The following is a 13924-nucleotide window of genomic DNA, read 5'->3' on the forward strand; positions in this document are numbered from 1 at the left end:
AGCCCTTCTCCCATAGGTGCGTAGAGGATATTTCTATGTTTTGACACAGAGATAGCTGGTATACCTTGTGATTATTTTGCATTCCAGAAAATACACTGGGTTCCATCTCACAAAAGATGATTGCTTTTGAGAAACCGAGGCAGATTAGCCATTGGCAGTCCTGCTGCTTGTCTTCCTGAAGGTTGACTAGCATCACCTCTTCTCGCCACCATCCCAGTGGTCTGCACTTGGACAGTTGTGAACAGTCCTGCACCCGGTCAGAGGAAGAGTGGGCCCTGGATCTGAAGGGTGCATTGAGGTCATCTCTACCAAAGTTTCACCTAAAAGAGGCTGCAACGTGGTCTCTGCCTGAAGATTTCAAGGCACCTGCCCTTTCCCTAAATTTGTGTTTAAAAATCCCTGTTTTATGGTAAAGTGGAATCCCATTTCTATCATGCTCTCTGGTGCTTTCCCTGCCTTTGACGTTGACGGTGAATAAGCTAACATTGTCTTGACCACATTTCATCTTTTCAAATCCTGAAGATAGCAATCTCTTGTCTTTTTGATTTTTTACAGAAACTCAAGTTAAAAATGTCTATTTTCTCCTAACCACTCATCACATGATTTGACTTATAGACTCCTTCTATCTTGGTTTCCCAGCAGCAAACACTTTCTAGTTTATCATTTCTCCAATAAAATGTGACTTATACTCCCAATGAGGCCTGACCCATGCAGAGTACCATGAGGCCACAGCTTCCAATAATCTGTTAGGGTTTTGTTTTGTTTTGTTTTGTTTTCTTGCTGCTGTGTCATGAACTTGGCTCACATTGAGCCTGACTTCAATAAAACCCTTGGATCTTTTCACAGGGACTCCTGCCAAGCCACAGCTCCTCCTTCAGTATTTGTGGTATTGATAGTTTAAAAAAAAGTTTACATTTTCTTTTATTATAAAAGCAATACACAATAATTAAAGGGAATTTAGAAAATACAGTTAGGTAATTTGCTGACTTTTAAAAAAATCAGTAACCATCCCACTATCCAGAGATATTTGCAGCTAATACTTTGGTGATTATCAAGGTAACAAAGTAAAATGCCAAAAGGGTTCAGGCCAATATTGTAAATTTGTGAAACAGGCTGGGAGTGAAACAGTAGGGCATGGGTGTGCCTATTGTTGGCTAAAGATGGCAGCCATTACTCAGGTTGGGTCACCTATTACTCTTTAGAGGTGATGGCTCCAAAAACCCAGAACCTGATATTATGATTTTCTTTTCCTCAGGAGACACTGTAAATGCAGAATTTTATGAGAAATCTGCTTATTAAATATTGGAAACCAATTTATTTTCATTGAAGTATTCATGTCTTTGGACTCTCTTGGGTCTTTGAGCTACTAGTTGGGTGGTTTCTCTGGTGCCTATCCTTCCACCTTGCTTGCTTTCTTCTCTCAACCTCATCTTCTTTACATAACTGACAACAACTTGTGATCACCTCAGTTAACTCTAGCTATCTTGGCCTTGGCCAACCATCCTCATGGGCTCCCTTCCCAACATCGCTCTTCTCCTCTTGGATGGCTTTCAATCCTGTCATCCACATGTCTTTCTCCTCCCTTCCTCAGAGCCTGTACTGGGTTATATCCCTCCTGAGCTTCATTCCCTTTCATAACTCTCACTCCAATTTCAATATTTCCAGCAAGATTTGGTCCAAAAACCACCCTCTTTTTGCTGTTCCCACCACTTTCATGCCATGGAAAGTTTCATCACTTAAAGTCTGAATGACCCAGGCTCAAACCCAGATCTGTACTTGACTAGGTGTCTAACTCTGTGGAAAATTGCTTTGATATCTCTGAAACTTGGTGTCCTTAGGCATGATGTTGGAAATAATCATGTGTACCCTGAAAAACAGTTAGAGGGTAAATAACATACAGAGAGCATCTCAGGAAACCATAACTTGTGATACCATTATACTTTATTTTAACCCAAGTGTAATTAACATTCAGTGTTATATTGGTTTCAGGTGTACAACATAATGATTCAAGAATTCTATACATTTCTCAGTGCTCATCAAGATAAGTGTACTCTTAATCTCCTCTTTTATACTTGGTTTTAATCATCATCATAAGTCATAAGTGGATGCTTACATTAACTATTCTCCTCCCACTTGATTAGGAACTTGTAGCTACTTTAAAATATTCATTGAATACGTGATTAATAAAAGAATGAATGAATGAAGCAAAAGCTACAAGAAGGCTGAAGGATTCAAGTTATTCTGAAATATAGAGATACAGGGAAGCAATCCAAACTGAGAAAGGAAGAAAAGAGCTCGCACTGGGTGATTCTTTTCTTTACTATCTGATACTATCTTTTTATGTTCCCAAGAATTGTTGGCACCAAATCAAGTATCTCATCAGACTGGTATTAGTGGTAACAATTAGTTATTAAATAGCTCATGGATTCTGTAATTTTTCAAATATGTAGGAAACAAAATTTTGAATTCATACCTTTTGGAAATATCTTGTTTTATTAGAGACTTGTCCTTCAGTTGTCCAGCGGCAGACTTTTGCAGGAACATTTTATGAAGGCCTAGGAATACATATACGGCAGTGGCAGTCTCTGCACACAAGCTCACCCTGCTCTGCCCACTGGAAGCTCCACCCAAGCCCTGAAGCCAGAAAATGCCACAGGATCTAAGAAGGTATCTTGTAGACCTAATAAATATTTTTTGAGTAAATTAATGGACCAAGAGAAAGTTCATGGAAAGAGATAAAAATATACTTTATTCATTCCATTCTCACTCCCTGCTCTTTACTAACTGTATAACCCTGGAGAAAGTTATTTTAATCTCTCTGAAACTTAGTTTCCTTGTCCATAATATCAGGAATAATGATGCCTGTCTCTCACTCTCTGTGACCTCCAAGTTAGGTTGCTTTGGGCTGCAAGTAAAAGAAAACCTGGCTAAAAATGGCTTAAACAATTGGGACACTTATTATCTTACTTCCCAAGATGCCCAGATGGCCCAGAAGTTTGCTTATGTCTGGGGCCTGAGACAGCCTGTCTATGGTCCTCCTGGATCTCGTTATGGCCATACCATGGCCACCATCACATCCCCTCACGACAGCATTCAACATAGGAGGCAAAAAACAAAAAACAAAAAACTTCCTACAAGCTACCAGCAGATTTCCCCTTAGGTTGCCTGGCCAGACTTCAGCCACATTCTCATGCCTAAAGAGGGAAAGGAATTATTATGATTGGCTTATACCAATCGTGGTTCATCCCCTGGGGCTAGAGTAGAGAGCACTTCTTCCCCGAGTATTTTGCATCCCCATATCTGAGTAAAATGGGGTGCTGAACTTCTAAGAAAAGGAAGAAATGCTTATTGAATAATGACAATTAATAGTAATAGCTATGTGCCAAGTTAGCTCTGTGCCAAGCACTGTTCTAGAGATTTGACATATGTGAATTCTTCATAACATGTCTTTGTGAGGTAGGTGCTATTATCCACACTTTACGGATAGAGAATCAGGTGTTGAGAAGTCGAGTTGGTCTCCCAAAGGTACACAGGTAGCAAGCTGATAATAGGCTGATTGGCTCGGACACCCATGTGATTAACCCTTAATCCATGCAGCTTCTCGCATTGGTCTGTCACCCTTTCCATTTGACAAAATAGTTCTGGACTCTCCAAAGTGAGGTCTTAGGAAAGTGAAATGAGTACCTGACAATTGAATAAGTACTTGAGTATTGTTGCCAGGGCCCATGCCTTGTGGATAATTTCCAACAATAACAATAATAATAAGACCTACCTATTATAGGCCAGGAGTCATTATGATATTATCTCGTTTGATCGTTTGATTGACAGCAAGTTCATTATTCCTCCCCCCCATTTTACAATGGAAAATGAGGTCAATTAACTTGCCCAAGGAGGTGAGACCTGGGTTTGATCTCAGTTTTCTTTGATTATAAGGTGTGTGCTCTTCCTTCTTCACTCCACAACCTATAAAAAAACAATAAACTAATAAAGCTTACAGCTGCATTAGTCAGGAATCAGAAAGCATCTCTAGCATGGAGGGAATCCTACCAGTGAAATACTGACCAAACAGAGTCACCATTCAAGGAGGCAGGAATTGTAATGTTGTGCGAATTAACCAGCCAGTGGATTTGATCATGGACAACAAGGGTCTTTATGAAGCTGGTCCTTAATATCGGGCTGACAAGAGTTTGCTTCCACTTCTATTAAGATATTTACTACATTCCAGCCAATTTATAGTAAACTCATTGCCGTCTTAGTCTCAAAATTAGACTAAGTTCTTTGAAGACAAAGTCACGTTTTCCTTATCTCTTGATCTTTCATGGCGCCTAGCACAACTTTGTATTTACTGCATTCCCAAGAACTATGTGTGGTATTTAAAAAAATAATTTTTTATTTTGGAATAATTTCAGACTTACTAAAAAGTTGCAAAGATGGTACAGAGAGTTCCTGAACACTCTTCCCTCAATTCTCCTGGTATTAGCATTTTACATAAGCTGCATTATCTTTGATACCAAATTAACTAAGCTGTCAACTTTATTCAGATGTCACTAGTTTTTCCAGTAGTGTCTTTTTCTGTTCCAGGATTCAATCTAGGATATCACATTGCACTTAGTACGAGTGGCATTTTATTTTGAACATCTTTTATTACTTCAAATGTCTAAATGTGATAGGAAAGGAGCAATATAAGTACATAGAGTTTCTGCGTGTAATAGTAATCTTAAAAATAGCCAGCAAAAAATAAATAAATAAAAAAATAAATAAATAAATCTTAAAAAAAAATACCCAGCATTCACTAAGCTTTTACTAGGTGCATTCTGGGTACAGTTCTAAGAGTATACAATCTCCTTTTTTCCTTACAAAAGGTCTGTGAGGTACGTGCCATTATTAACTCCATTTTATGGATAGGAAACTAAGGCAGGGGGCATCAGGTCACTTAGCTACTAAGAGCCATGACTAAAAAGACAGTCAGACTCTCAAGTTGGATATAAATGTGATATTTGAGAATAAGCTGCAAAGATGTGAAAGAATGATTAAGCAGGCTTGTTTTACTATTGTGTTGTGGTAGTAAGTAAGTACTGAAAAACTTGCTATTCCTTCCAGACTTGTTTTCCAGGTCTTTGATTTTTCCATCCACCTCTTGTGAATGAAGGAAGGGCAGCAGCATGCCGGGACCCTGTGACTTTCAAAAACAGAACTGAAGGTCCTGACACCGAGTCTGAAATTCCCTTCCTGTCTTATGCACCAGAGTCTCGCGGCCAAGCCTGAGATATAAATGATAAATGAATGTGGTTGGTCATCACTTTTTCCCATCATAAACCTCTGCCCAAGGGCTATCGTGCTGGAAGGGCAGAGGTGTTGAAAGAAAGAATGGAGGTGAACTGGCAGAATACCACAGAGAGGCTCGAATGGCAGGCTGGCATCTGCCAGACACAGAGTGTTCTAAATGTGTCTTAGTTACAGTGACTCAAGCTCCATTTAATTTACAATGGGGAGACTAATAAAACATCAGAAATGGAAAAAAATCCAAAAAATGCAAAACAAAATGACTGTTCTTTAAACTTCCAAGTTTTCTTTTTCTTCTTCTTATTCAACACAAGAGTCCGTAAAATCGCTTTTCATTCAAAAATTCCTATTGGGAGCATAGAAATTCACCGTGTAGGTTTATAGTTGTGGTTGGTGGTTGATAAACAAGGCTTTATATATATATATATATATATTTTTTTTTTTAATGATGGCAGTGGGACCAAGGAGTTAAGGGGTGGACTCACAGCCAGCTACCAAAACAGATCATAACAGATTCATGTATCCGTTCATTATTCTTTCAACAAACATGATTGAGTCCCTACATGTGTCAGACATGGGGCCACATCCTCTTTCTCTAGAAGAGGTGGTAGACATGAGACTAAATCACTGAGTAGCACAGTCCCTCTGAAAGAAATAGCTCTGCACAGCTTTTACAAATTGTCAGTTATGACCCTTATAGCATGCCAACACATGAAATAGAACAGATTAATGTTGAAAATATCTAAGTCCATTGCACAGAGTAAATAAAGGTATTCTTTCACAAACCTTTCATTTCAGCAATATACGGTGTGTGTGTGTGTGTGTGTGTGTGTGTGTGTGTGTGTGTGTGTGCGTATGTTCAGGTGTGTTTATAAAATATGTTTCTTATCATGGCTTGCCGTCAAAGAAGTTCCAGCAGCATCGATCTGACCTTTAGTGGGGAAAGAGAAGTGGAAGTGGTGAATTCTCTCTTGGAATAGAAGGAGGGCAGATAGAAAGAGTCTCCACAATATTGAGTTGCATCTTGAAGAATGGTTTTCACCAGGTGGATTATCAGACAAAGGACATTCTCAGCTAATGAGAGCAGAATAGCAAAGGCAGATGGGGACCCAGCAGCCTGACACATTGTGGACACGGTAAGTTCTGCCTTTCTCCTGAGATGTGAGCGCTAAGGAATCTTCAAGGCATACACCGTCAGAAGGCTGGGAAGAACTGCTACCCTGTGTGTGCCTGAGAGCAGAGCTTCTCAAATTCAGTGTGTACACAAGTCATTGGAGGACCTGGTTAAAATATACAACCTGGGGTGAGCCCTGACACTCTGCATTTCTAACCAACTCCCAGGTGATGATGATGCTCTGGTCCAGGGACCACACTCTGAGAGGTAAGGCCACTGTGTATAGGTTCTCAGTGGAAACCTATAGCGAGCCTGGCAGGTGTGCACTATACTCTTCCCATTTTATATGTAAGGAAATTGAATAACTTCCTCGAAGTTGTAGGGCATGGTGGAGCGAAGAGTCAGATCTCAGGCTCATAGAGTCCTGGGCTAGGTGAATGGCTGGTATTGACAGTACATGCAGTCCTATCTTTTTTCTGGGCCATTTGCTTATCCTTGTTCAATTTTTTTTCTTCTGTGAACTGGAATATAAGTGCTTATGAAGCAAAGTGGAAATAACACATATTTCACTAGGTTGTCTTAAGGGTTGAATTAAATAATGCATATAAAACACTCAACATAGTGTCTGACACACAGTAGAAGGCCTATAAAGTATTATGATTTAGATTCAAACCCTAGGCCTGAGACCTGAGATTCCAGAGGTTCTAGAACCAGAATCGCTTGTTCTCCCAACCCCCAACAATTCCCCAGGATTCTTAGACAGCTGGCTAGAAAGATGGTGGGGGTTGGGGAATTTTTATTGTGCATTATTTGGGATAATTTTTGCATTTGTTTTGTTTGTTTTGTTGTTGTTGTTGTATGTGTGTTTGTTTTTAGGGAGAGAAAGCAGAAGTTTCTGTTCTTAACCTGGTCAGAGAACTGAATCTCATTAAAGATATATGGCAGTGGAAACGAATCAGATTTTCTTGAGGTTCCTAATGCCAACTTTAGGTATATCCTTAGCCTATCATAGGGGCATGGTATCCTTATAGCTGACATGGAAATCCTGAGCTCAGATTCTACCAGATGGCACCAAACCCAAACCCAAACTGGGTGATGATAACCACATTTCCTCACTTCTTTTCCTCTAGGTAGTATTACCTTTGGCAGAGGGGTACTCTATCAAAGAAACAATAGATTTTGTTCTGAGTTAAATTCCAGTCTCTGGTGGCACATGTTAAAATTAAGTGTATTGGTTCCTTTTAAAGGTTTTTTTTCTGAAATAACTTCAAATTCCCTTGAATTTTTAAATTCCTTTCCTCTTTATACCTTGCATGTGAAAATTCTGATAAATTATTATTACTTTACCACTTTGATCCTTAATTTGCTGTGTGTTGAGAAATGTCTCACTGAGTACAAGGCTTAAACCCAAAGAGCTATTTATTTGGCTGTGGGCAAGTGAGAATTAAATGAAATAAAATTAATTTAATAAGAGTGCAATAGCCAAACTTTGGAAGGAGCCGAGATGCCCTTCGACAGATGAATGGATAAAGAAGATGTGGTCCATATATACAATGGACTATTATTCAGCCATCAGAAAGGACGAATACCCAATTTTTACATCAGCATGGTTGGGACTGGAGGAGATGATGCTAAGTGAAATAAGTCAAGCAGAGAAAGTCAATTATATGGTTTCACTTATTTGTGGAACATGAGGAACAGCATGGAGGACACTAGGAGAAGGAAGGGAAAAATGATGGGAGGGAAATCGGAGGGGGAGACATGAACCATGGGAGACTATGGACTCTGAGAAACAAACCAGGTTTTAGAGGGGAGGGGGGTGGGGGGATGGGTTAGCCTGGTGATGGGTGTTAAAGGAGGGCACGTACTGCATGGAACACTGGGTGTTATATGAAAACAATGGATCGTGGATCACTACATCAAAAACTAATGATGTATGGTGACTAACATAACATAATAAAATTTTTAAAAAAGGGTGAAATGAAACTGTAACTTCTCAGTCTTGGTTCCTTTTGGTGCATCTTTGGGCCTGAGATGAGATAAGGTTTCAATATTTTGCTGGCAAGTAGCGAAATGTAGGAGAACAGTTGGCAGACTGGCAAATCTTTTCACAAGGAATTAGAGGAAACTATTTTTATTGAATTCTGGAATATTAGATCTAGAAAGAACTTACAGATTGTATAAACCACTCCCCTTTCCCAACATTTTACAAATGAGGAAAGGGAGGCCCAGAGAACTTAGCTTCATGTCACACAGCTACTTCATTATAGGCCAAGGAAAAGCTAGAAATTTGATTCTCTTTTCTACTTTTCAGCAGCAGTTTTATTTTTAGTGCTTATTCCATATTCCTCCCCAAACTATTATTCTAGGTGTGATAGGGGAGGTGGTTACAGTTGCCTTGAAGTTGAAACTGCAGGTTGTATGTTTCCAAAACGCAGGTAAGAGGATATCAGAGGTTAGTACAAGCACTGCTGATCTGAAGAGCTCTGAGCTAAGGTCTGGGGCAGCTCCTGACCACACGAGTGGAGGGAGTAGGGTTTCATTGAATCCCAGGTAGTCTTCCTGGAGTGATAACTTTTTCTATCAGGTGACTAGTAGCCACCAAATGTGTGTGTGTGTGTGTGTGTGTGTGTGTGTGTGTGTGTGTGTGTTGAGGGAGGGAGGAGGACCAAGGCATGTCTCTGATACTGCCACAGCCCAGTCTCACCCAGAAGTCACCGTGTTCCCATAATCCCCAGTTCCTAGTTGCTTGGGGCCCAGCCACGTTTCCCATGGATGTCCGTGTAGCCCATCTGAACTGCTATTTCAGACCGAGTGTTCTAAATCAGGTTTTGTATTTTGGCAGAGGAATGGAACACTTTTTCTAATATTACTTCTGTGGGAAAGTGTTTTCTGAGTTCCAAACAACTTAACTTACAAATACATTTTTGGAATCTGACCCATTTATATATATATATATTGAGGACTGCCTGTTCTGGGGGTAAGAACAACTTTACCATGTACAGCTCAGTGTGCCAAATGCAGGTGTATCTTACATGAACTTATTCAAGGAATTTTATACAATAGGCTTAAAATCTGAAGCATGTCTAGGCTTTCTTCCAGGAAGGGTTGGCTACAGGGTTAGCAACTCCCCATAGGATAGGATATAAGGGTACAAAGAGCCCCCCTTTCCCCATTCCTGCCCTCAACTTGGTCTCACCAAACTATCTGAAATTGTCAGTGCCAGTTAAGGCAGGGGGTCTATAGGTACAGAATCAATTTGTTGGAAAAACTTTTTCTTCAACCCAGGTTCTTTGTGTGGGTTTGATTTTTATACTTCAGATTTCCAGGCTCCACTTCTGGAGACTGATAAGTAGGTGAGGGATGAGATTCAGAAAAGTATTTTTTTTTTTAAAGCTCTCTGGAAAACACTGGTCAAGTTACTTCTGAGTCAAGACATTTATTGATTCACTGATCAATTCATTCAATTATTCATTCCTTCATCAAATACCAAATTTGCTCATTGCAATATACATATTGGTACTAAGGATAGAATGACAAGAAAATCATGACTATCACAAGAGAAGAAAGTGATGTGAGTACTATTGATGTTGTCTGGTGAGATTTGGGATTGAAATCATAAGAGGCTTTGCAGAAGCATTGATCCAAAGGGTGACATAGTTGAGAAATAGAACAACCACATTCTTGGGCCAGATTGCCTGGATTCAAAGCCCAGCTTTGTCACTTACCAGCTTATGACCTCTGTCAAGTTGCTTAAACTTTCTGTGCCTCGGTTTCCTCATCTGTAAAATGGGGGCAATCTTAGTACCTCCCTCAGAGGGTTGTTGTGAAAATCAAATGAGCCGATGTAGGACAAATGCTTAGAATACTTGTTTCGAGCTTTAGCGTGTGTCAGAATCCCTTGGAAGTCTTGTCAAACACAGGTTTCTGGATTTTGCCCCAAGTTTCTGAGTCAATAGATCTGGGGTGGGCCTGAGAATTTGCATTTCTCACTATTTGTCCAGTGATGCCAATGCCACGGGTCCTGGGACAACTCTTTGAGAATCACTGTCTTAAAATGTAGCACATAGCATTTGTTGCTATTATTTTCAGTTGATCATTGATGGAAAATTTTGAGCTTGCCCAGCAAAGGCACCCAGGCAGAGGGAACGGCCAGTGCATAGCCTGGGAAACTGAAAGCAGAGGGCATGCTCCAGGAACAGGGAGAAACAGGCTGGCAAAAAGACAGGATGGAATGTGGCCATCACACTCTGAAGAACCTGGCCCCATTTAAGTATAGATGTTATCTGAGAGTAACCAGAGACCCTATTATCAGCCATTACCACCTTAGCACAAATTAATTTATCAGAGTAATCTGTCACCTTGTCAAATCCTAGAGGAATCTGACTAATGCCTGGCAAATAGGGATGCCCTATGGGTTCTCCTTCTTTGGAAAATCAACCCACACTAATGAGTCACAGGTGTCCTTGAGGGCGATCAGTCATCCATACCCCTGCGGGAGGACTTACCTCACTACGGGACTTGGGGATCTGTTATCACACCTGGAATCAGCCTATTGACATCTGCACACTCATACTCCTGGTCCCCAAAGCATTTGCTTTTCTTTGCAGATTTAAAAATAGTACAATAACAGGAGAAAGCTTCTTGTGTCCATCTATGTATGAATATTTTCCACACTATGGACCATGAAAGACTTACTTATATATACATTTTCTACTCCATGGACTGTCAAAGGAGCATTAAAACCAAAACACAACCTATCTGTCTTTTTGTTTTTCTTTTTGTGGGGTTTTCTTTCCCTTTTGGGGAAAACCAAATCATTCATGAGTTTCAGTTTAACAGACAATTCCCATATCGCAGCCAGCCCCTTGCACATTCTTATTTCTGTGAAGGAAGCTCAGATCAGCCTGGCTGCCCTGTGGCTGTTCTTGTGCATGTCATTCTACCAACACTTTAACTGTATAACTTTATATACTCCACATGCTCCAAAGCCAAGTAAGATCCAACCTGGGCAATAGTGGCTTTTATCCTGGCATGGTGAACCTGAAGCCACTGTGAAAGCAGACTAGATTATTTCGGGGCATAGCATGCTGTAATGAATGGGAAAAGTGAAATCTGAGCGGTGATACCGATGTGTCATGCAAAAATGAAGAAGGAGTCAGACAGAGGGAAACTGCTCTTATTGCTGCATCAAAATTGAAGGAGGAGGAGGTTGTGGGCGTAGAGAAATCATTTATAGGAGAAAATACTCTGGTAGGCAGAAAGAAAGAAAACCCACATCTAAGTTTGCAGTTGACTGCCTGTACATTGCTCTTCAGTTATAGGTGTCTTTGTGAGTGTAGGGTGTATGCATGTGGGTGTGCGCGTGTATGTATGCATGCCCACGTGAGAGCCACAGGGCTGTGCAGAGAGGCTCTGTGCTTGCTTTAACTCTCTGCTGTCATCAGCTTGAAATTCTTAATCCCTTTTGATCAAAGGGCCCTGTATTTTCATTTTGTGCTGGGTCCCCCAAATTACATACCTGGTCCCAGAGAGAATTAGTTCCATTGATCTGAGATGACTGGGATATGGCATACAATTTTAATTCTTAATTTTTAAGACTATTTAAAACAAATGTGTGCTTCAACTTACCTGTTCAACTTTTTCTTACTACTTTCTGTACTACCTCTGTGCTTTTTTCACATGAAAGTCCTTACAGCTGCCAACACAGCCACAGTCATTTGATTTCTTTTCTTGCTATAGAGTAGAAGTCGGCTTTTTTTTTTTTTTTTTTTTTTTTGTAGAAGAAGAGATAGCAAGTATTTTCAGCTTTGCCGGTCTTGAAGTCTCTATCACAACTACTCAACCACCGTTGTAGGAGAAACAGCCATAGACAATACATAAATGAATGAGTGTGGCTGTGTTCCAATAGAACTTCATTCACAAAAGCATGTTGGGGCTGGTTTGGCCTGGAGGCCATAATTTGAGGACCTTTACCTTAGAGCATTCTCCTCTTTTTGATGATGGTGATGCAGCCAATAATGAAACAGATGATAGTGATGATGATGAGGATATGGTGATGGTAATGATGATGGTTATGATGGCTAAGTTTTACTGAGGCCAGACATTGGGTCAAATGCTTTATAAACATTTTAGTATAATTTTCACAACAATGTATAGTATGGTTACCATGATCCTGACTTCACAGACGAGAAAACTGAGGTTTAGAGCAGTAATTTATTTATTCAAAGACATCCAGCTAGTAAATAGCAGAATTGAGATGAAAACTTCAGACCTGCCCTGGGCCCCAGTATTTTCAGTCCTTCACTTCTTATATCCTTGTTGCAATTCAGCTCCATGCTGGGCTCTAGAATTGATCCAAACTTTAGGCGAGAGGGATGTTATAAGGAGCTCCAATCTCAATGATACAATCAAGCTATCCTTAGAGCCTCCTGAGGCTCTTGGTATCCAAGGACCATTTCCCATCTTAGGATCTTGGTAATGGAGTCTCTCTCTTGTCCTTTCTCCAAGCTTTTTGTTTGTCAAGATAAGCCAATGTTTCTGTGGGAGACTTCTTAATGACAACAATGTGCTTAGACAGTTATTTTTGTCTTTTATGGTGTTATTTGAGGTCACAGTGAGTCCTTTCGACTGGGTTTGGCCCAGTGTTAGACGAATTTCCTCTCCCTCTGCCTCCATTTATTCTCCATCTCCATGCTTGTCCAGCCCTAAAGGTGAATCTTGTCCTGGCTGCTGCCCCGGCCCCGCTGTCTCTCCCATGTTATAGTAAAGTTAACAAGGCCACAGATCATCCTCTACAGGGTTAGTGTGGCTCTTGAAAGGTCCACTGCCCAATCTTTTGTTTTTCTCTAGTTGTCTTGGGAGACTTATACTTATTCATTTCTCTTTCAAAATCCCTGTGAAAGCACACATATTACTTTTGTTTATTTTTTACTTGTAGAAAGCGTGGTGGACATTAGGTAGTAGGTATTATTGATTATTATTAGGGATTATTGATGGACTGGTAAGTTACATGAGATTGCCAAGGTGAGAGAGAGTTTATCTGTCACAGTGATGATATGTCACTAGTGAGAAAGAGAAAAGTGGCCTGAACAGCTATGATCTGTCAGGCATGATCAGCTTCGCCTTGGTGTTCTCCTCTTGAATACAAACAGTTTCTCAAAATATCCTAGGACCATGAGGCATCAAGACAACAGCAAGAGCTTCTGCAACCACATATAAACAGAAAGAAAAATGTATCCAAACTAGAAAAAAATGATCAAACATTCCACTATCCTGGCTAATACGAAGAGTCTTTCCTTTGCCAAGTATAGCTGTAGACTTACTTCATTTCTCCTGCCTTATAGATAAGATTTTTTAATATTTATGCAAGCAAATTAGTATTCCTCCTTTCTAAGAGCATCCAATGTAGAGCAAAGCATTGCTTCCTCAAACCCTCTCCAAAATCACTTAAGACAAGTCAAATCCTATGGTAAGTCTAATGTTCTCTTAATGCCATGCCACATTATCTCCATGGAGTACATTCTT

This window comes from Eumetopias jubatus, unplaced genomic scaffold (genome assembly GCF_037043125.1).
Source record: "Eumetopias jubatus isolate StellerSeaLion01/CBP00866 unplaced genomic scaffold, mEumJub1_p1.0 scaffold_6, whole genome shotgun sequence".
NCBI classification, from domain to species: Eukaryota; Metazoa; Chordata; class Mammalia; order Carnivora; family Otariidae; genus Eumetopias; species Eumetopias jubatus.